Here is a 22,253-nt window from a genome sequence, read left to right on the forward strand (position 1 = left end):
AACCATTAATTGAAAAGAACACAATTTCTCCTCTGCCCTGTCCTGCCATCTCAGTTGTAACTCAAGTGTTCAGATACCCATGTGTTCATTTCTGGCCTTCTTATTCTGCTTCCCCGGTTAACTTGTCTATCCTGGCACTAAGGCCGCATTCTCCTAATTCTCATGGCTTTATGGTAAGTCTTGATATCTGGTAGTGTATATCTTCACACCTAGTTCGTCTTCAAGAGGGAGTCTTAGCAGTTCCTGGTCTTTTCCATTCCCATGCAAATCTACCATGAGCCTGGGAAGTTCTGATCACACATACAAATTGTTTGTTGCTGGTACATGGAAGTATTATCACATTCATTTTTATATGTTGAACTTGTATATTTTGACAGGGAATTGACACAATCAGAGTGTTAAAGATAACTCTGGAGGTAATTTGGAGGACTGGGTGGGAGGGAAAAGACAACTGCAGAATCTACTGGAACTAGGACCAGGGCAACAGCAACAGAGGAGGCAGGGGAGCTTGTTTAGGAGCAGTTTAGGAGACAGTGGGGAAGACAGCCAAGCCATTGTCTCCAAGTGACTGATGTAAGGAACGAGGCTTTGGGGGAGGAAGATTACATGAATGTACCAAAAAAAAAAAAAAAATTAGTGAATGGATGGGAACTTCAAAATAGGCTGCCCACAGGCTATGTGGAAATTTTTACAACAGTAAAATTTCAGAAAAAAAAGTCAGAATTGTAGAGAATTTTGGAAGAACAGAGATTTGTGGTTGGTATGAAACTAGTGATTGACAAACACGTTAACACAGGAATTTCACCTGGCTCCGCTGTGTTTAATATTTTTCCATTTTTGACATTCTTAGCAGTAGGTTTTTTGATTTCTACATCTGGTGCCTTTCAGGTAACTTGATTCCCGTTTGTCACATCATACATCTTGCTGAAAATGCATTTAAATATTTTTCAATTGATAGTATCTTCCAGGGTTTGACTCAGCCTGTGTTTGCTTATAAATGCTTATTTTTTCTCCTGTGCTGAATTTTTTTTTGTTATGTTCTTTAACAAGTTTAAGAAAAGCAGATCAGACAATAACTCGACTAGTATGTTTCAAATTTATATTTGTTCCCATTCTTGTTAAGAGATTAACAAGATACATATTAGTTTGTGACCACCAGGTGATGATTAGGGAAATTTCATTTGCTTTGAAATGTATGAATATTTAACGTGGTCATTGCCATCAGATATTTCACACTCAAGATCACACTTTCTCCTTCCGTTCCTTGGCCTTCTGGGTTTTGCACTTTTGAAGGAAATGGGCCCTCTAGAGCATGACAAATCTGATTCAAAAGTATCTGCAACAGGATGTTATTTTATCTATCAAAAGCTAATGTAACTGTGGTCTCTTCTCAGTTTGGGACTCGTAGGCTTGGGAACTGTTCATGTAAATTCTAATCTTAGGCATGTGCATGGCAAACATGGAGAAACCCCTCAGATAATTGCCCAGGAGATACAGATTAGGGAGGATGCAAGACCCTCCATTAAGACATTTTTGAATTCAGTAAATTATAGCCTGATTTTCAAAAGCAATGGTGGTATTTGCAAATGAGAGAAGGTGGAAAAAATGATAGGGTGTAGGAATAAACACAACAAAACATTTGTGCGTGTGTGTGATGGGGATGCGGGTGAGAAAGGACATTTGAACTTTTTGCTGTTAACCTTTCAGGGTGAAACATCAAATTTCTGAAGCAACGGTGACAGGATGCCTAGAGAAAAAAGAACCAGAGCCTGAGTACTCCCTAGGAATGGGTGACAGGCTGACAAACATACTGATGCCACGGAGGTGTGTCCTCCAGACTCGGGATTTAGTGAAAGTCACAAGACTCAAACTCAAAGCCCAATTACGTGTTTGGATATGTCATTTCATCTCTGTGTTTTGACTTCCATAGAACATGGTTTGCTATGGATCTAAGACTCATCCCTTACTGTTTACTCAACGGTGGACGAAAGGGAATTCTTTAGCCATCTAACGTCTAATTTTGAACCTATTTTAGACCCCTCTTGTTCTACGTAAGTTCTATCTGCCCATTTTTCGTCACTCATAAAATGGATGTTTCCAAGTGGCGAGCCCGTCACACTTTCCCTCGAGGAACGTGGCATTAGGAGTGGAGCTGGCCCACCAAACCACTCGAAGGCTTTGTAGCAGCCTGAGTCTATTTGGGAGACAGAAAGCGCAGAATGGGTTAAACAAGGGAAGTGAAATATGCTGCCTGCCATGTCAGTAACCAAAGGATGTTGCAGCTCTCAAGCCACTACAGCTGCCCCGGGTACTCTGAGCCCTGAGGGGACTCAGCATGGAGACAAACGGGCTGCCCGCTGCCAAGCCCTCTGTCAGTGCAGCCACCCAGACGATGCACCTGCAAGGATTCAGGATGGGAAAGCACAGGATACTGGCCCCAGAGAGCTGAGGTGCATATCCAAGGAATGGTACCAGTGAGACCAGACCTGCATCTTCCCATACATAGAAAAGCACTAAATTTCTTAACTTGAGATGTCTGGTCTTCTTTAATTAAGAGTAATCTTTTGGAACTGTGACTACCTGGTCTTTGTTGCAAGACCTCCTATAGATCCTGGCCCCTCCCTGACCTCTGCAGAGCAGTCTATCTGAGAGGCTGCCTCCTGGGCTTACGTCCTCAGTTTTGTCAGCCAAATAACATATAATTCTCGACTTTCAGATTGTGCATTTTTTTCAGTCGACATTAGTATAAGAATTTTAACTCTAATTAAAGAGTAACTGTAAGACACAAGGAAACTCTATCTAGTACCAAAGGGCTGGGGGAGAAAACCCAAAGAAAGCTGCATTTGGAAGGAGTGCAGACTTCTTGGATAAAGGGTGCCTCGGTCCCCCAGTAGCAGAGAGGTTGGCTGGAGTGGATTTGGGGGAAACAGCAGGCAGCCCTGCAGGTGCAGGTGGGGGTCGTGGATGGGTGCACTGCAGGTCTGGATGCCGGGGGGGCAGAGGCCTTCGGAGGGTGGGATGCACGGGGTCCTGAGCAGGCTCTCACCAGGCCACGGTGGCCAGGTTGCAGAGGGACTGTGGCCTGGGCCCGCGGCTTGGGCAGGCTCCTTCCACAGCAGGAGACGTGGCCTGCCTCCCGACCTGCGTTGGAAATTGCCAGAAGCCTCTTCTGCTTGCTTAACTGCAAAGGAGACATGCTGAAAGGAATTCGTGGTCATAAAGCACTATATTCAAGGGTGTGTTCGGACTCATGAGGCAATAGACTGATAACTGACACAGAGGCCAGGAACGGTGAAGAGCGTTGCAGAAACGATCGGGGCTCTTTCCTGTCTGCAAAAGGAGAGCCTTTAAGAAGATACTGGCAAACAACCTTTTTTTCCGGTTGACAAAAGACTCCAAAACTTTGATGTTTCTTTAGTGTACTCTGGCATATTAATTTGTGCATTTCTAAGGAGAGCAGTTTCTTATCTGTATTTTTAAAATACACTCTGTTGTAAAGCAGAAACTAACACACCATTGTAAAGCAATTATACTCCAATAAAGATGTTAAAAAAAAAAGAAATGAGCAAAAAAAAACCCCATGCAAACCTTAGAGAGTAATATTCAAACAAGCATGTCCAAATAACCAAAAGTAATGAAAACATTCAGCCTCTGGAAAACAATAAAGGGAATGCAATGCATAAACCCAGGGGATGCTTCTCAGGTCCTCTGCTTCTCTTTCTCACAATCCTTTTCATATCACTTTACATGGAGCCCCTCGTCTGCAACCCTGCCCTCCCAGCACATAGCGAAAGGTCACGGAATAAACACTCTTCTTCTCCAAATCCTACGACTTACTCTCCTCTCACACTTGCTCTCTTCTCCCCCGCCACCCCGGACTTTGTCTCTTTTTCACCCTCCTACTTACGTTTCCTTCTCTCCGTAGACTCTCTTTCCATCTCCTCTTTTGCATTCTTAGCTTCAGTCCTTCTTGGCCCATTTCCTAATTCAGCCTCTTGAGAGTCCTTGAACTAGTCTGCCAGAAGGCAGAAGGCAGAGGCGGGGGAGAGGGCGGGCTCTCGTTCTCCTCACTGGGGTGGGTGGAGGCTGGAAACCTTCACCGATCATAAGTCCCGTCCCCTTCACACTGTCTCCTCAACAATCTTTGTTGACTCCTGCAAAGAGATAGTCAATATTCAATATGTAAATATCCTTCCAGAAGTTCCTTGAGTTTACAATCTAGGCCACCCTCTTCTCTCTCTTTACTGGGCTGTACGTAATCTCTCTCGGTTCCTTGAAAGGGCAGCCAGGTGAATTGTGAATTACACCACACACACACACACACACACACACACACACACACACACACACACATAGCACTCTCCCTTCTAGAAAGCCTTGAACATCTGTATTAACATTTAAACTCTTGTCCCTTAGAGGAGTGCTTGTGCCCTTGTAGTTTGCAAAAACCTGTGCACCCTAAGTCCCCGTAATCGCAGTTGCACGTTCTTTGTGGGCACTGAGACCCTGCCTGCGCTCGGCCCTCCCGCACTGTATGCATCGCAGAAGGCGCGAGAGTCCGTGCTGAGCCTTCAGGTGCCTTTTACCTACTTACAAACCAAGAAAAGGAAGTTTCTAGGGTTTAAATACATCTTAGTTCATTATTCTTTTAAGATGTATACAGGATTTTATTGTTTTAATGGAAATCAGTCAGGATTTACTTTCTAAATGTGGTGGTCAGTCGTCCTTCATGAAATATTTGAGCTTCCTTTCTCTTCTAGATGCACAGTAAGATGGTGCATTTCTGCCCCAGAGCACTGAATTGCCATTGCAGTGAGTTGTCTTTCTCTTTGTCATGGTGACTGGTCACATTCGAGATGATAGCTGCTCCATCAGTCAGACTCCAGCACAGGAAGACTAAGACGCAAAGCAGAAAACTCTTTATAATTTCTCCCCTTTGTTGTGTTAAGGAACTAAGATTTGGGGCTTGTCTGTTACAGTGGCGTAAACTGATGCTTTTCTGTTTAGCCCATCCTCGCCAGCTCCCTGAATGTGAACATCTCTCCTTGCCCTAATGATTATATTTTTTAATCTTAGATAAGTATCTTAATTAACTATAGATTGTCGCAGCGATTGTACCAACTTCCCCATCTTGTGATGTTTCTGCCGTCGTTTTTTGAGAGAAACATTTACAGAATTATATAAATAAAACTATTTTTGTAGCAAGGATTCCCCATGACTTTAATGTGTTAAAATTGTTGCAGAGGGAGAGCTTTTCATTAGAGTACATCTTCTCTAATTTTTTGTACTAACTTCCCAGTGATTTCCTTCATTAGCTTTCATTCACTCATCTATTCATGAATTCATTCATTTATGTTTTTCTTCAGTAAACTATACTGAATGCCAGGCATGGAGCCAGGCTGGGGGTATCAGTGTGAATAAGACACAGTGTCTGTCACTATTCTTATGTTAAGTTACCAACCCATGTCTTGTTTAGAAAGAGTAGGAATATTTAAAAGTAAAAAAGAAAGTCACTTCTAAATAATCCTGCATTTAAATATATACATCATCTTCTACACAGTGAGACGGTTTAAAGCTATGAAAATGTATGATAGACAGGGAGTGTCCTGCTGGTTCCACCCACATTTATACCTTAGCAATTTGGGATAGCTAACTCGAAATACGCTCTATATAGGCAATACTAGCTTTCATGTGCATTTGGTATAATTGATATAACAGATCTGGACATACAACAGAAACTTGGTAAACTGTGGAGGTAACTTTTTTCATTTGCCATGGCAGCTGAGCTGGCGTCGCCTATTTCCCACTCTTAATGGCAATTGTAAAATACTGCAATAGCGCCCTCCAGTGGTTGAATTCACTCATTTTAGGCGTACTCGGCTCTCGTGTTGGTTGGTGCCTGCTGTGTTCTGTTTCTGGATGGCTTCCCACCACTGAGTATTCAGTTGGTTTAAAAAAAAAAAAAACCTGCAGATAATACTTGCCAAGACAAAAACTGAATTACGGAAAATCAACACCAAAAGAACAGAGCCCTCACAGGTTGCACCTTCCTAGGCAGGAACGTAGAGAAGAAAACATATTAGAAAATGTTTACTGTGTGGGTGATGAGATTTCAAGGTACAAGTGGTGTGGGTGCATCAAGGACAGGATGGTGAGAAGTCTCTCCCACAAACATGCCTCCTGGCCGGTTTTCAGGCGAGTGCTTCTATTCAGGTGGACTTATCATATCTTCCGTGAGGGACTACCTATCTGCTCTTCTCTCACTGTCTCTTTATCTATGTATATCCCCCCATCTCTGTGATAATCCTAAAAATGTCTGAAGTGTGACAGAATACATGCTACAATGTATGCCACACCTCAATGTCATATTGACATTTGGGAAGAATATATCATTCTATAATACTACCTTGAAGCATGTAAATGTGAAATAAAAACGTATTTCTCTTCTCCTGTATTTGTCACCAGGGATGCTTTTGGTTCTCCCAGTGAGGTTTTAAAGGGCTTTTTAATCCTACATTCCTGTCAGTCCAGATAACAGTTTGTTAGAAACTTTGCAGCCTAGATCAGGTCCTGGGGGATGGAGCAATAAAACATAGTCCATTATGCTGAAATTACCCTGTCCCTTGGTACTAGAATTATAAAAACAATAAATCTGGTTCATGCTGATAAGTACAGGTGGGAAAGAAGGTATAAAGGACATACTGTGTCCTTTTTTTTTTTTCTCCTAATAAACCTATAGAGAAGCAGTTCTGATCATGAAGAGTGAGAGGAAAATGGAGAAGAAATGGGGAAGATGGAAGACCGTATGTGACATCATTCCTCTGGTGGATGCCTTTGGCAGAAGCCGAGTGGAATTGTTATATTTCCATATACATAAATAAGATTTAAATATAGTAGAGAAATTAAAAACTATCTGAGAGATCATGGCCCTCTTGGAGAGCTATGCGTGCACATGTAATGACATAACTGAGAGCTACAGATAAATTAAATGCAGCTATTTAATTTCTGGCTCACATTTTAGAGAAAGCTGTTTGAACACACACGTGCACACACAAGCACATTCATTAACCATCTGTTCTAAAATCAAGGAGCAGAAACATAAGCCTTTAGCCAATATATCCAATAAATGTTAAAAAACACATTTCGATCCTCGGTGGGTACCATTTAAAGGTGTGAAAGAACAACAGAAATGCAGAAAAAGGTCCAAGGCTCTGAGATGCCCAGTGAACGGTGCTCTCACTCCAGCTGGCTGGGCCTGGAATTTGAGCATCACCTAGTATCCAGGAAGATGAAAATGATAGCTTTCTCACCAAACTTTGCTCATAGTTCTTTAACTAATCTTATTCTTAAATGGAGAGGTTGGTTTGGAAAGCATAGCTCCAGTCAGCCCAAGCTCAAGACAGAGCTCTCTTAGATACGTTGATTTTGATACAGCGATGCTACATCACGGGACACCTGCTAAGGATGCTTAGAGTCAAGACAAGGGCTGGAAAAAGCAGATGGGCTGAAGGTCCCCCAACGCCACTTCCAGACCTGCCCCTTCCCCAGCTCTGTCTGGCCTATCCAGTGGAAAATTCTTGCAATGAGAATTAAGATTCTTGCTGTGTCACGTTGCAGCAATATCACTGCCACACTTGGGGGTGAATTGACCTATTTAAGCTGCAGAACAGTGGACGTTGATAGTGGTGTACCTCCTTGCTTACTGCCTCATGTTAAAGAATGCTGCGTGAGACGTGTAAAGGAAAGATGTTAACACATATTTCTTCTGGGTGAAGGATACATGAGTGTTTAGTTTACTCCGTATAGTTTGCTGTATGTTTGAACCGTTCCAAAATTTTTAATGAGAAAAAAAAAAAGCAGTGCTGAAAAGTTTTTAAAAAAAGAAGAATTCTGAGTGGCTTCAGAAGACTGTGAGATCCAGGGCCATCCCTATACCAATATTATCTACATATTTATAACCATTTAACAGTCCTCTGATGCTTACTGAGTGGCAAGCACTGTATTGGCTATGGGCATAACTTCGTGAGCACACAGACATGTACATTCTCACCTCTGTGTCTTCCCTGGGGCTAGAAAGCCTTCCATCTTTCTCACGGTGTTTGTTCTACCTGAACTTCAAGGTCGAGCTCAAGTCCCCACCTGCCCCGTGAAGCTTTCATGCACCCCTGCTTTCTAGAAAACTTTCTCTACTACGTGCTTGGTGTTTAATTGTATCCTACCTGAGCTTCCTCTGTTTTCCTATTTCCCTTAGCACCGTGCTGACCATGGAAATTACCCAGTAAGCACTGCAGGTTGATTATTATTATAGGCACATGAGACAATAAAAACAACGTGCTTTGGACACAGTCAGATAAAATAATGCAGTTGGAAGTCTGATATCTGGTAAGAATGCCATGATCTATAACAGAAAAGAAAAAAAATTAGCTTGCCCATCAAAGTGAAGTAACAAAGGTTCTGCAAAGCTGCTACAGTTTTGTAAGAAACATAATGGTCCTCTCTGATGTGGTTTGAAAATTCTACATTTGTACCTGAATTGTGTTTTGTTTAGTTGCAACCTGGATATGTCAGAGTAGACAGTATCTCTGAGCTTTACTCTTTGTTTTTTGACTCTGTTGCTAAATGACGGCTGCATGCAAATATGTTTTCTGTGCCCAAAGCAATAACTAGACGTTTAAAGAAAGGATAACCCTGCCAAAAGAATTCTGGTTGGCTGTCTATCACATAAATTAATTCCTCCAAAAACAGGCTATTTTCTCATTTGCTTTAATGGTGCTCAGAGCAGGTAGCTGTGATTTTCTGCTGGATCTTATGCTCACGAGCCCGCTGAGTATTTTATTTTGTTATGGCCCATTAAAGAGTGGGCTTGCTAATGTTCCATCACTACGCAATCATGCAGAGGATGGATTTCTTCTTCAGACAAATGGAGTTAGAAAACTATTATTCTTTCCCCACTTTCTTCCCCAACTGATGGATCATTTAAAAGCCATGGGGGAAGAGGATCTTAAAAATCTCCAAGAAGCAGTTTTAATAGGCATAATATATTCAAGACATAAATAAAATATAAAATAAAATACATAAAAAATCTTGTGGGAAAAGATTTCCAGTTAGTGGTTTTTCTTTGTTCTTCCCCAGGGTGTGTTTCTCCACAACATTCAAGAGAACCAACACAGAGACTCAGCTCAGTGTTAGGTTAAGAGTATTGCAGCCTCCTGATTGGCTATTGCAATCATTAAATACATACACATCAGCCAAACTACGTGACTCAGGATGAATCAGGTACTGCAATCTTCAGAGTCGTCCATTTGTATTTAAACCAACTGAAGAATAATGAATCCATGTAATTTGAAAAGACTGAAACTAAGAAAGATCATGTGACCATTTCAATATTTTCTAAATGAAATAAGTCACTATCAGGACTTACATAGAATTCGTATTCAATGGTTTTGAACTTTGTTTAAGAAAGGTTAAAGAGAGCATTTTTGTAATACCTTGCAAATATCACATATTAGATACTTATATATCTCCTAACTAAGGAATATTCTCCCTGATGAGCATATAACTTGTCAGAGAGCAGTTATGAATAGTGATAATTTTATATATGTCCCCTCCTCCCGAGGTGACATTGGCTCAAGAGCTCTCTTTTTTGTGTGTGTGCGTGTGCGGTACGCGGAGGCTCTCACTGTTGTGGCCTCTCCCGTTGCAGAGCACAGGCTCCGGACGCGCAGGCTCAGTGGCCTGGCTCACAGGCCCAGCCGCTCCGCGGCATGTGGGATCTTCCCGGACCAGGGCACGAACCCGTGTCCCCTGCATCGGCAGGCGGACTCTCAACCACTGCGCCACCAGGGAAGCCCAGGAGCTCTCTTTTAAATGCGTGGGGGTGTTCGCAGGCCATCAGACAATGCATTTGTTGACATTCAGTCACTGGCCAGTAAGATCATTATTCGCATCTGCTCTTTCCACTTGAGTTCCCTTTGGTCAGGTTAGAGAATTATGTCATCTTGATGTTGTGTACCCCACACCCATGATATTCAGCAGGGCGTTTGGCCACTCCGTGAATGTTTATTGAATGGAAACATTTGGGAAATCTTTGGTCCAGCACAAGAAACCACTGCTCATTTCTTTTACTGTCTTTGTCTCTGGGATAAGCATGGATAGTTTTCTTTCTGCTTTTTCCATTGGTGGATCACAACCAATATCTGTGTCTTCTTTGGCAAAATGGGAGGCCTTGGAGTTATAATTGAGTGATGCTATCTTTGCATCTAGGACTAAAGCATAAAAAGTGAACTTAGGAGGAGGACGAGACAGGAGACAGAGGCCTGTGTGTGGGACCAGCTGAGCCTTCCTTTGGCTGGTGTCTGTGGTCATGATTCCGCCCTGCTCTCCAAGTCTAGGCCAAGCTGCAACGGGCAACATGAACATCCCTACTTCTGACTTGGATACATTAAAATAACATCCACAGGGATACAAAAGGATAGTCCAATGGGATGTAAGTCAAGAGAGACGCTATTAAATGAGAAAAACCACATGTTTGACAAGTATAGAAGACACTGCCTTTCTGGAACATGATGATCTAAAGCCCTGGGAGGCTGTGGAAGCAGTAGAGCATCAGTATTATACAGTAGAAGCTTTACAAATGTGAACTTAGAATTTAAAATCAATAACTAGAAACAATCAGGATATCTTCCAGCAGGTGGAGAGTTAAACAAATGTCATATATCCACACCACGAAATACTACTCAGCAATAAAAAGGAACAGACTACTGATACACACAACTTGGGTGAATCTCCAGGAATTATACTGAGTGAAAAAAAGCAATTACCAAAGTCACATACTATGTGATTCCATTTATGTAACATTTTGAAATGGAAAATCTATAGAAATGGAGAACAAACTACTAGGAGTTAAGGAGAGGATGGCGGAGGGAGGGAAGAAGGGTCCTTGTGGAGGTGGAACGTTGTATCTTGATTGCATAGACGTCAACATCCTGATTGCAATTACCGTGTGGTGATTTTTCACGATGCTGCTGTTGGGGGAAATGAGGTAAAGGTTACATGGGATCTCTCCATTACTTCTTACAATTTATGTGAATCTAAATGATCTTGAAACTAAAAGTTTAATTATAAAAGTTCATAATAATAGGAGGATGAGAAAAAAAAATACTATCAAGTAGAATAAGTTGCTTAGATATCGTCCTCTAGTTCTTACGTGTAAAAAGAAAGGGAAATTGTGCTAAGCATTGCTTTACAATGAAAATAATGTGTGTGAGAGAATATAGAATGGGAAACTCATTGATAATATTGATTCCTGTAGCCAAAGTAAGACAGAAGTAAGATAGAATCCTAGTGTGATTAAATAGCACCATTATTTGCATTATCGCTAAATTAGGGGTATTTTCAGCTGCTTAATTCTCTGTCATTTCTCTTCTTCACTTTAGGTAGATCAAAAACACTAGTAGCGCTATTGTATGAGAGAGAAATCTTAGTTGAAGGTATATTTATAACAGTACTAAGACTCAAATTTAAATGATGCAAAACTGAGGGTTATTTCTAAGACACTGCTATAAAACTGATGCGAAATAGAATTCTACCGTTACATTTATTCAAAAATAAAAGTGATGTAGGGTGATTTGAATGAAGTAGGTCACTGCATTGCAAAATGATGTTGCTGGTTGCTTACAATTTGGGAGAGGGAGGAATCTGGCCATACAAAATGGCTTCAAAACCTGCAACTGGGGCTTCCCTGGTGGCGCAGTGGTTGAGAGTCCACCTGCCGATGCAGGGGACACGGGTTCGTGCCCCGGTCCGGGAGGATCCCACGCGCCGCGGAGCGGCTGGGCCCGTGAGCCATGGCCGCTGAGCCTGCGCGTCCGGAGCCTGTGCTCCGCAACGGGAGAGGCCGCAGAGGTGAGAGGCCCGCGTACCACAAAAAAAAAAAAAAAAAAAAAAAATCTGCAACTGACTTGGAGGACAATTTATATTTCAAATTTATTTTTCAGGTGGAAAATAACCTATATAAATCTTAGTCACAATAGTACATAAACACGCTCTCAACATAGAATCATCGAACCTCACACAACTTTTAGATCAGAAAGACATTATTTGCATTTATAAAATACTTTTATTTTTCTGAAAAGAAAACAAGAACACTTGATTTGATTGCTTATAATACCACACGTGCAATGTAGAAACACACCGATGTCTGAACTAAGAAATACATTTCCCTACATTTCTGCAGCAGTTTTATTCATTTTTGTTTCCTTTTAGTGTGTAATCAGTTAGCTTGTGGTCCTCTCTGGTGACAATTTTCCATGCCACATAGATCCTAGTCAGCTGGCAGGTCGAAATAACTGGGCAGATTTATTTCCAGGCACTGTACTCAGTCTTTACATGGATTATCTCATTTAATCCTCACAACCACCCTATGAAGGAGACACTATTATTATCTCCATTTTCCAAACAAGGAAACAATGTTACTTTCTGTTTCGGTGTCTTACACAAAGCCACACAGTGCCTTGGTCTAATGATTTGATGTATGATTTAATGTGGCAATTTATTTTCTTCACACCCATTTCTTCTGAAAAAGCCAAGGGGGCTATATTTATTGTTGCCTGTTGGTAATTGTGGAGTCACAAGTCTGGATTAAAACTCGAGCAGGTCAGGTACATTCATCTTCCTTTCAGATGGTGCCTCTCCCAAAGTAAAAGGACCATGTAACATCACTTAGTAGAAAGAGAGGGAGACTCAGGTATCTAGGGTGACACTCTGGTTGGAAATCACGTTTTTTGGCAGTACTGGTGAACACTTTTTATTTTACTTTTATGAAGGGAATCTCTAAAGCTAGATTAAAAACATAAATCAGAAATCATGAATTATGGTTTCACTCTTTTAAGTGATGAATTATGTGATTATAGGAAAGTTATTTAATAGACTAGCATTTCAGTTTCCAAAACATTTCACAAGCAAAAACGACATGCCTACAAGTTGTTCCCGATCACATTATGGTGTTTAGACTTCTAAATGGGTCAGATTGAAACATTTCCAACTGCCTATGTGGGTATCTTACTGACATCTGACTCTCAGGTTATTCAAATCCAAGTTTCCACTTCTCCCCAGACACATCCACTATCCATTGCCTTCTCTTTCTGTCTGGAAGATGCCCTGGGTTTTCTCGCCTCTCGTCGCTATCTGTGGTTGGAATGCCTTGACAGTCGCCCACCCTCCAGACCTGACACGCGGATTCTCCCATCAGCACTTGCGAGCCCCTCGGACTCAGGCCCTTTCTCCTGTCCAGGACCTGCCTCCTATGGCTCAATGATGCTTTGCTGTTCACACTTGAAGCTCTTCTTTACACCTTGCCCTCACCCCATTCTCAAAATCATGCCCATTTGTCTAAGACCCACTCCAAATGCTACGTTTTCTTTCCCCAAGCTTTTTTTTTTTTTTTTCTGTACCCAGGCCTCTCACTGTTGCGGCCTCTCCCATTGCGGAGCACAGGCTCCGGACGCGCAGGCTCAGTGGCCATGGCTCACGGGCCCAGTCGCTCCGCGGCATGTGGGATCTTCCCGGACCGTGTCCCCTGCATCGGCAGGCGGACTCTCAACCACTGCGCCACCAGGAAAGCCCTCCCCAAGCATTTATTTATCCTCCAAATGAAATTCAGTATCTCTTTCCCTTGATATCTCATAGTATTTAAATTGAGTATCACCAATCATAGTGACAGCTAACATGGATTGTTTCTAATGTGCCAGTATTAAGAACTTGCACGTGTTCACTCACTTAATCCTCACACAAAACCTGTGATACACACTCTCCTGTTTCCCCGGTTTTCCAGATGGAGGCAGGGAACCGCCACCAGGACACATAACCTGCCCGCACTTAAAGCACAGGCGAAACGCCAGCCAGGACTCAGCACCCCTGCAGCCAGGCTCCAGTGACCCCTCCTTCTCCCTTGTGATATGATTGCTCTTAAACATTTCTCACCCCCTCACGAACTCTTTGACAAATTAACCTCCCTTACCCCTCTCTGTGTCCCCTGTAGAGCTTTATATAGGGTCTAACAGATATTTGTTGAATTAAACTGAATTTTTTCAATGGCAGTTATAATAACTCTCATGGGCGTAGAATAAACAAAAATTCCAGGTATTTGCAACAGGTGAAAAATGCATCTGGGGGCTCCCCTGGTGGCGCAGTGGTTGAGAGTCCGCCTGCCGATGCAGGGGACACAGGTTCGTGCCCCGGTCCGGGAAGATCCCACATGCCGCGGAGCGGCTGCGCCCGCGAGCCACAGCCACTGAGCCTGCGCGTCCGGAGCCTGTGCTCCGCAACGGGAGAGGCCACAACAGTGAGAGGCCCACGTACCGCAAAAAAAAAAAAAAAAAGCATCTGGAAACACATAATTCATATTGTACAAAAAGAATTACTTCTTCCACACAATGCTTCATCTTTCCTGTTACTCTTCCCCCGTCTCATATAGATACACGTACATATACCTTAAACTTTGGGAAGATACGAGCTTACACACCGTAATGAAAAGAAATATCAACATAAAGGATAATGTTTTCTGTTCTTTCTTTATTCTTCATTGTCTTCTTTTACAACGAGGCAATTACTTAGCTTTGGTCCTACGTGTACTTAGTATGTGTTCTTATCAAACATAACTATGTTTTGTATAAAGAAAGTCAAATAGTTATTTCATATTCTTATGTAATAAATAGACTTGATCTTTTGGATCAAGTCAAGATCTTTTGATCTTTCCCCACACCCTGCAATTTAAAAATCTCACTTTATAATGGGCAGAGCTGCCCTTAACAGCCTTCAATTCCCTGCTGGTCTCTACCATCTGGCACATTTTCTTGGAGCTTGTGACATAGACATAGATTTTTGAATGTCAGAGCAGGAAAATTTCTTGCTAGAGAGACACTGAGGTGTCAGTCATCATTAAAATCAAGCTCTCGAGTGACTTAAGTCAATTCCTACCAATGGAGGAACTCCTGCCAATGAATATCAGCATCTGTATTAGGTTAGTAAAAAAGTGGGGGTTAGAACCGGTCAGGCCCTCATCTTCTCTGTGACATTAACTCCCAGCCTTAGTCATTTAAAAAGTCTTATTAAATTCCTGTATTAGTGTGCATATATGAAATAGTAAACTAATAAGGACCTACTGTATAGCACAGGGAACTCTACTCAGTACTCTGTAATGGCCTATATGGGAAAATAATCTGAAAAAGAGTGGACATATGTATATGTATAACTGATTCACTTTGCTGTACATCTGAAACTAACACAACAGTGTAAATCAACTATACTCCAATAAGAATTTTTTAAAACTTCCTGTATTAGAAGACTACTTATGAATTCACAGTTAATTTTCCAATACCACTGTCATTATCCGAAAAATAGCTCAAACATGGAGTGTGTCTAAAAGTCTATAGCATTGTTCCAATCCCAGCAATTTCCTACCCGAAACCTAGTCACAAAGAAAATTGTTTTCGTATCTCCCAGAGTATGAGTAAAGGATATGCCCATCTGGGGGGAGTAGCTGCAACCATCCTCCTTGCTTCTTACTGAGAATCTCCACGACACAGGGGCACTAATCAGCGTAACCCGTGCATGGTCCCCACCCCATGGGGCCTATCAACTTGTTGACCAGTTACAGCATGTATGGGAAGATAGCTATAATACAAATCAGCATGTGATAATTTTTGAGGTTTGTAGTGATAGAGTAGTTGTTTTGGTTCACAAACTTTTTTGGCTGTCTTCCGCTTATTATGGGCAAAATTCTCTATGAACCCCCAAAATCACTGACTGTCACTTTCCAGGGGAAAGAAAAATGGGTTGAAAAAAAGACTCAGAAGAGAACCACATAAAGCTTGTTGGTACCAGCATATATGAATCACTCATTAATTTATATTTATGATGATTTGGGTTCATGCATTTAACTTTTATAAACCAATTCTCTATAAAATGACAATAGTTTTATTACACTCCATTTGGTAATATGTGATAAATAATTAACTAGGGCAAATTCACAAACCGCACTAATCAGCAAATTTTGAGAAGAATACAAAATGATCTGTTTTAACAGTGGTGTAATGGATGACTAAAAAATACAGGTCTTAAGTTCCAGTTATTTGCACAAATATGCATTATTACCCACTATCGACTTAACCAAATAATCTTAACAAAACTGGGGTGGGGCCGGGCGAGGAGGTGGGGACTGGGGTATGGCCGGGTGAGGAGGCGGGGACTGGGGTGGGGCCGGCTGAGGAGGCGGGGACTGGGGTGGGGCCGGCTGAGGAGGCAGGGACTGGGCTGGGGTCACGTGAGTAGGCTACCAGAAGCCAGGGAACCCCCAGAGTCACCAGAAACTAAGAAGCAAAGAACAGTAGTGCAGCCCTGCTGAACCTTGATTTTGGATTTCCTGCTCCCAGAACTAAGAGAGAATACATTTCTGTTGTTTTAAGCCACCCAGTTTGTGGAAATTTGCTATGACAGCAAGAGACACTAATACAGGGAGAAGACATCCAAGGTGAGAAGGCAGTAGGAGTGTGGTCTGAGGTCAGCAAAGAAGTCAGGGCTGGAGGTGTACATTTGAGACTCTGATCATTTAGGTAACAGATAAATCATGAGCACGGAAGGAAGCACGTAAAGGAGACTCAGAGGAAGAGGGCTTCCTCCCCCTGGAATGCTCACCCCCGTCTCTATAGGAAAACTCCTCATCTCTTTCAGGACTTTGCTCCATTTCTGGGGACCCCCTTTGAGCACCCCGTTTAATCTCCTGCTCCCTCCTACCATTCCCCTTCTCCTGCTCCAACTTTATTTTTCTCCATAATGCTCTTCTCTGAAGTCTACAGGATGCTTTGCTTATTCATGTATCTGTCTGCCTGCCTTTACTGGGATATAAGCTCCATGAGGATAGGGTTTTCGTCTGTTCGGGTCACTGGTGTCCGGTGCATCAGAGTTGCTTAATAAATATCTATGGAATGAATGAATTGAGCGAGTACAGCACAGACAAGGGAGATTTTTGTAAAATAGGCAGGAAGACAGGAGCGTGCCTGAATGCTGAACGCTGATGAGATGGAGCCAGGAGAAAGAGGGAGGTCAGAGACAGAGGGCAGAAAGGAAATCTGCAAAGTCCTGACGTCCCTAAGGAGCTAGGCAAGGATAGGATCTGAGCACGCGGGAAGAGACTGACCCTAGTAAAACAATGAATTTCTTCCATTGTAACGAAACGAAGAGGAAAAGGTGGCTGCAGATGCTGTGTCTTTAGATTCGGAGGCAAGAAGGTAAGAACCCCAGACTTCCAGCGGCACTTTCTATGTTGCCTTGCGATTCTTTCCCAGCTGTGCGGAACAGCCTGGTGACAGGTGCAGGAAGGCCGAGGGCTGGGTTCAGAGATGAGGCTTTACACAAGAAAAGGACAGAAGAACACTGGAGAAAGAGCATTTGGCAAGGAAGTGGCTGAAATTGAGGGCTAAGGATTTAAAAGTAAACTCTAGGGCTTCCCTGGTGGCGCAGTGGTTGAGAGTCCGCCTGCCGATGCAGGGGACACGGGTTCGTGCCCTGGTCCGGGAAGATCCCACAGGCCGCGGAGCGGCTGGGCCCGTGAGCCATGGCCGCTGAGCCTGCGCGTCCGGAGCCTGTGCTCCACAACAGGAGAGGCCACAACAGTGAGAGGCTCGTGTACCGCAAAATAATAATAATAATAATAATAATATATTCTAGTTTTTTCCACTTGGTTTATTGCTTTCGTCACAATCCTGCTCCAGTACACTTTATCTCCTTCTTTTCATTCCAATAAATTTTCTTTATCTGCTCCTATGTATTCTGTTATCTCTTTTCTACTTCCATGCTTCTAAGTATTCCTTTCATTTATTTGGAGTCAGTTTTCCTTTTTCCTTTAAAACTCTCTCTATCTCAGGAACTGCCACAGGATTCTGCGTGGCTGTTATTGACCTGCTGACATTCTTCTTGATCAAAAGTCTGAATTATAATTTCAATTACATTGCCGAAGATTTACCTACTAATTGACTTGGGACGTGAATTCATTCCTCAGGTGAAAGAAACATGGCTGGTGAAAAGCCTCTAATGGGCGGCGGGGGGGACAAAGCAAAACAACATGGAATTCTTATTTGTTCATTTCCAGAGCAGTGTAGGAGAGATATGTAAATAATAGAGCTACTTATATCAGCTGTCACCCTGCTTTACCCGAGAAGTAACTTTGCAGCTCCTTTAAACAATTCTGCTTGACATCTATTTGGATGGGTGATAATTGTAAAACATTTCAGTGTCAAGACCTTTACATTTTAATGCTATTTTTCATTTTAATGGAGTTGGAAGCTTTGAGAACAGTCTTGATGGAAATCTACAACTGACCCTGAATCCGCTGTTACATTATACAGTTCAAGGAAAAGGCAACTATTTTGTCTCTGAAAAGACATAATCCTGTGCCCAACCAATTTTTAATTGAGAGTGAAAGAAGAAAAAATAACTTTAATGTTTTGGAACTGATTAGACAGACATATTTCCCACTGGAGATAGGATTTTCCCAAATTAAAAACATTTTGGAGTATTTAAAATAAGTTTGTTGTTGTTTTGCTAACTATGTGTTGAAACATGTATCAATATTTTGCTTTTCTGGAAAACGTCCTCTGCTCTAGGCTATGTGATTCCTTCCAAAAATTTCTTTTAGTTTAGTAAATATTTTTATCGAGCTGATTGGTCCTGTGCTTGAGAAAATATGTTTTTATGGTTTTATGAAAAAAACCAATTCATTTCCTTTCTCCTTGTCTTTTATATTTTTGACTACACTTTAAAAATCCAAAACGTATGAAGCTAGCTCACTGAATATGTATTTAGAGATAATGGAATGTAAAAATTTGATATTTAATTCTTTTCATTGATGCACCGTATTAAAAAACTTTGTAAATAGTTTTTGTTTTCTTTTTTTTCCATCATACAATTGGATATTACAAAAATTGATACACTTTGTAAATCATTTTATTTTCTTCTGTGTTCATTCTACACTTATGTATTGTAAAAAATTGATACTGTGCCTGTATGAGGAAAAAAACCTCTCTTTTCATTTTCAGGACCAGGAGACCTGGTTTAATTCATTTTCAATGTGCACGATACAAAAAAGAGCAATTCTGTCTCTTTGAAAGTCATGCTGTGGAGCTGATGTTATGACTCTAGAAATGCACAATCTTTAGTGCAAAGAACGCATATAAACTGTAACCTCGTACAACTGGTTAGTGAGATTCCAGCCCCAGCTCTGCACATTCTGACATCATTTCCCTTATCTGGGTCGCGTTTTCCTCACTGGTAGGACTGGAATCCATACTGGCCTTAATTTGCAGGGGTTTGAATATAAAGTAATCGATGAAAAATATTGTGTGGTATGTCGCTCTTTCCCAAGGCAGGAATTGGGATTGCCTTTAACTTTGCATATCTTCACATGATAGCTCTTCTGTGACCTGTGAAGCCCATGGGATGCAGTTGAAAACAAATTAAAACTGGTAATCCAGACACAAAAGTGCTTACTCTAGCTACCTCACTCACTTGTTAGTGATGCTTGCACTTCTCCGTCAGTGGTTTCAAATATACTGTCAAGATAAGGAGATTGACTTGTTTTACAATACTACTGTGAAGAATAACCAATAAAAGAGACTTCCTCTATTTTGAAAAATCAGGAAAGACATCATAAATGATACACAACAGTGCTCTAATTCTACCTTCCCATCATAGCCTCTGGGATTAATGTATTCATGGATACAAAATAATGCTTTAGTACAGAGTAAGCAAATGTCATTTTCCTGCCCATGCCATAAAAATGCTCTTACTTCCTGAAATAGTTCATTCAGATTTTCAAGATTTGATAACAGTTGCATTTCACTGTACATGTGCAACTCCATTGCTTAATATTTTCATAAACCTAGAGAATTCACAAACTTGTAGTCCCTATTTTTCACTGCTATTGGAACAAAACTAAAAGCACAAGCTAAATGATGTTTAGAAAACATTCCTGGAAATGCCCTCTGATCATGGGGAGAAAAATAAAATCTTACATGGTCAAGCCACTTTATTTGAAATACTTCACTTATCTTATATGGGAGTACCAATCTGCAATACCAGGAGGTAAGTGGAAAGTCGAAGGGATGCACAGCTCTATCTTCTAAATCTCCAAAAGGACCAGGTGAGATGGAGGGTAGGATAGGACTCCCATTGGAGTTCTTGGGTGTGTTTGAATGACAGGGAAGTGCCGTGTTCTTATCCTGCATCTACCTTGAAGTAGAACTCAGCAACTTGCCTAATCCTCTTCCGGCACGGCCCTGCCCACACCAGCCAAAATTCCACTGCTCATTAGCAAGCTGATTAAGTTTTACCTATGGTTTAATGGGGAATATGGAGGGTGTTTAAATTGGATACCACAAGGCAAACTTCACAGAAGTTCCCATTGGATGTCCTCCCCTCCCCATTTCTCTCTCACTCTGAGCTGCTTCATCATTTTCCTCTCCTTCTCCCACAATTGCTCAGTATCCCCAAGTAAAGCTGCATTTTCCAAACAGTTTCCACATAGCCAACCGAGTCATCACTGCCTGCCCTGTTTAGCCAAACAGAAGCCCCAGATGTCCCAACATTGTCTTTGGAAAGCAGGTCAATGCTTAGAGAAGCCTTCCCCGGGGAGCTGTCAACTGCCCCTACCACGACCTGGCAAGTCCTGACTCTGGGAGGCTCAGGAGGGAGCACAGAAAGTCCCCAAGTAAAATAAAGTGTCTCTCCTGTAACTTATTGCCAATCAAAAAGTATTTATTGGGTTTCCCTGGTGGCGCAGTGGTTGAGAGTCCGCCTGCCGATGCAGGGGACGCGGGTTCGTGCCCCGGTCCGGGAAGATCCCACATGCCGCAGAGCGGCTGGGCCCGTGAGCCATGGCCGCTGAGCCTGCGCGTCCGGAGCCTGTGCTCCTCAACGGGAGAGGCCACAGCAGTGAGAGGCCCGCGTACCGCAAAAAAAAAAAAAAAAAAAAAAGTATTTATTAAGAACATACTCTTGGGGAACAGACACTAAGTCAGGCATTTGAGTATGGCAAAATAACAACCAGTAACAATACAGCAAAACCAGAAACAAGGCTGGTGCCCATATAGAGGCAGCCATTTGGTAGGAAAGACAGTAACTAAGCAAAAGGAGACACAGATGTATGTACAATCAGAATGGTGATAGGAATGAAGATGGGAAGACCACACTGTGCTATTAGCACATAAAATTGACCTGGCCAGGGACGGCAGGGGGAGTCTTCTCTAAGAAGCTTAGACACGAGGGAAGAGTAAGATTTAAGTAAGCAAAGGAAGGGGTAAGTGGTGAGTTGTTTCAGACAGTGAGGACAGCACAGGCAGAGGAGAAACACGATATTCCATGAAATGAAAGGAGGTGAGTGTGGCTGGAAGGTGAGCAGAAGCGTGGTATGAGATGAGCTAGGGAGAATGAAGGGCTGGTCTTCGCAGGTCCTTGTGGGCCAAGTCAAGGGCTTTGGTCTTTAAGTCCTTTGAAGGTTGTTAAACTGGAAGGGGGCATGGAGAAAAGGGATGCCACACACCATATTTATATTTGGAGGCAGTAGCTCTGAATAGGATTAGAGAATGAATTGAAGTGGGCAGGGGTGGGCAAGTGGATATGGACGAGTAATTGGAAAGCTGTGGCAGTGGTCCAGTGCAGGCAACAGGGTCTGGCACCAGGGAGTGGTAGCTGAGATAGAAGGAGGTGAATGCATGTGAGCGTTAACTTGGGTTTGAGAAGGAAAGTGAGGAAGGGAAGTCTTAGAGTAACTGATGGATTTGAGGCTTGCGTAAGAGGACGAAGACAGGTGGCATGTGTGTTAGATGGAGATACTACTGGAAACAGGTCACTTGGGAAGGGAGGCCAGGATGGCTTTCTTAATGTGCTGATCCAGAGATGCATTTGAGAAATGCATGTGGAGATTGGCAGTATGAGTCTGGAGTTCAGAGCAGAAATCTAAGTTGGACATAAAATTTGGGGTCATTTCCATATAGTAGTTATCATTGTTGTTAATTAAAAAAAAAAGATTTACTGAGATATAGTCTGCATGCCATAAAATTCACCCGTATAAGGTGTATAATTCAGCGGTTTTTAATGTATTGCAGATATGAGCAACCGTCACCACTACAGGGCAAGACCATGGGCTTATTTAAGGTGATGTTTATGAATTTATAGTGCAATCAATCAACAATCAGATATTT

General features: G+C 42.1%; 1 long non-coding RNA gene across 2 annotated transcripts in view; it reads left to right on the forward strand.

The window, feature by feature from the left end:
- The window catches only part of LOC137224063 (uncharacterized), a 164,443-nt gene extending 160,175 nt beyond the window's left edge, over nt 1–4,268 (forward strand). For both annotated transcript variants that reach the window (XR_010943203.1, XR_010943205.1), the window contains one exon: nt 1,708–4,268. This is a non-coding gene — a long non-coding RNA (uncharacterized lncRNA). The remainder of the gene's footprint in view (nt 1–1,707) is intronic.
- Nucleotides 4,269–22,253: the final 17,985 nt, after the last annotated feature.

Source organism: Pseudorca crassidens, chromosome 4 (assembly GCF_039906515.1).
Source record: "Pseudorca crassidens isolate mPseCra1 chromosome 4, mPseCra1.hap1, whole genome shotgun sequence".
Taxonomy (NCBI): Eukaryota; Metazoa; Chordata; class Mammalia; order Artiodactyla; family Delphinidae; genus Pseudorca; species Pseudorca crassidens.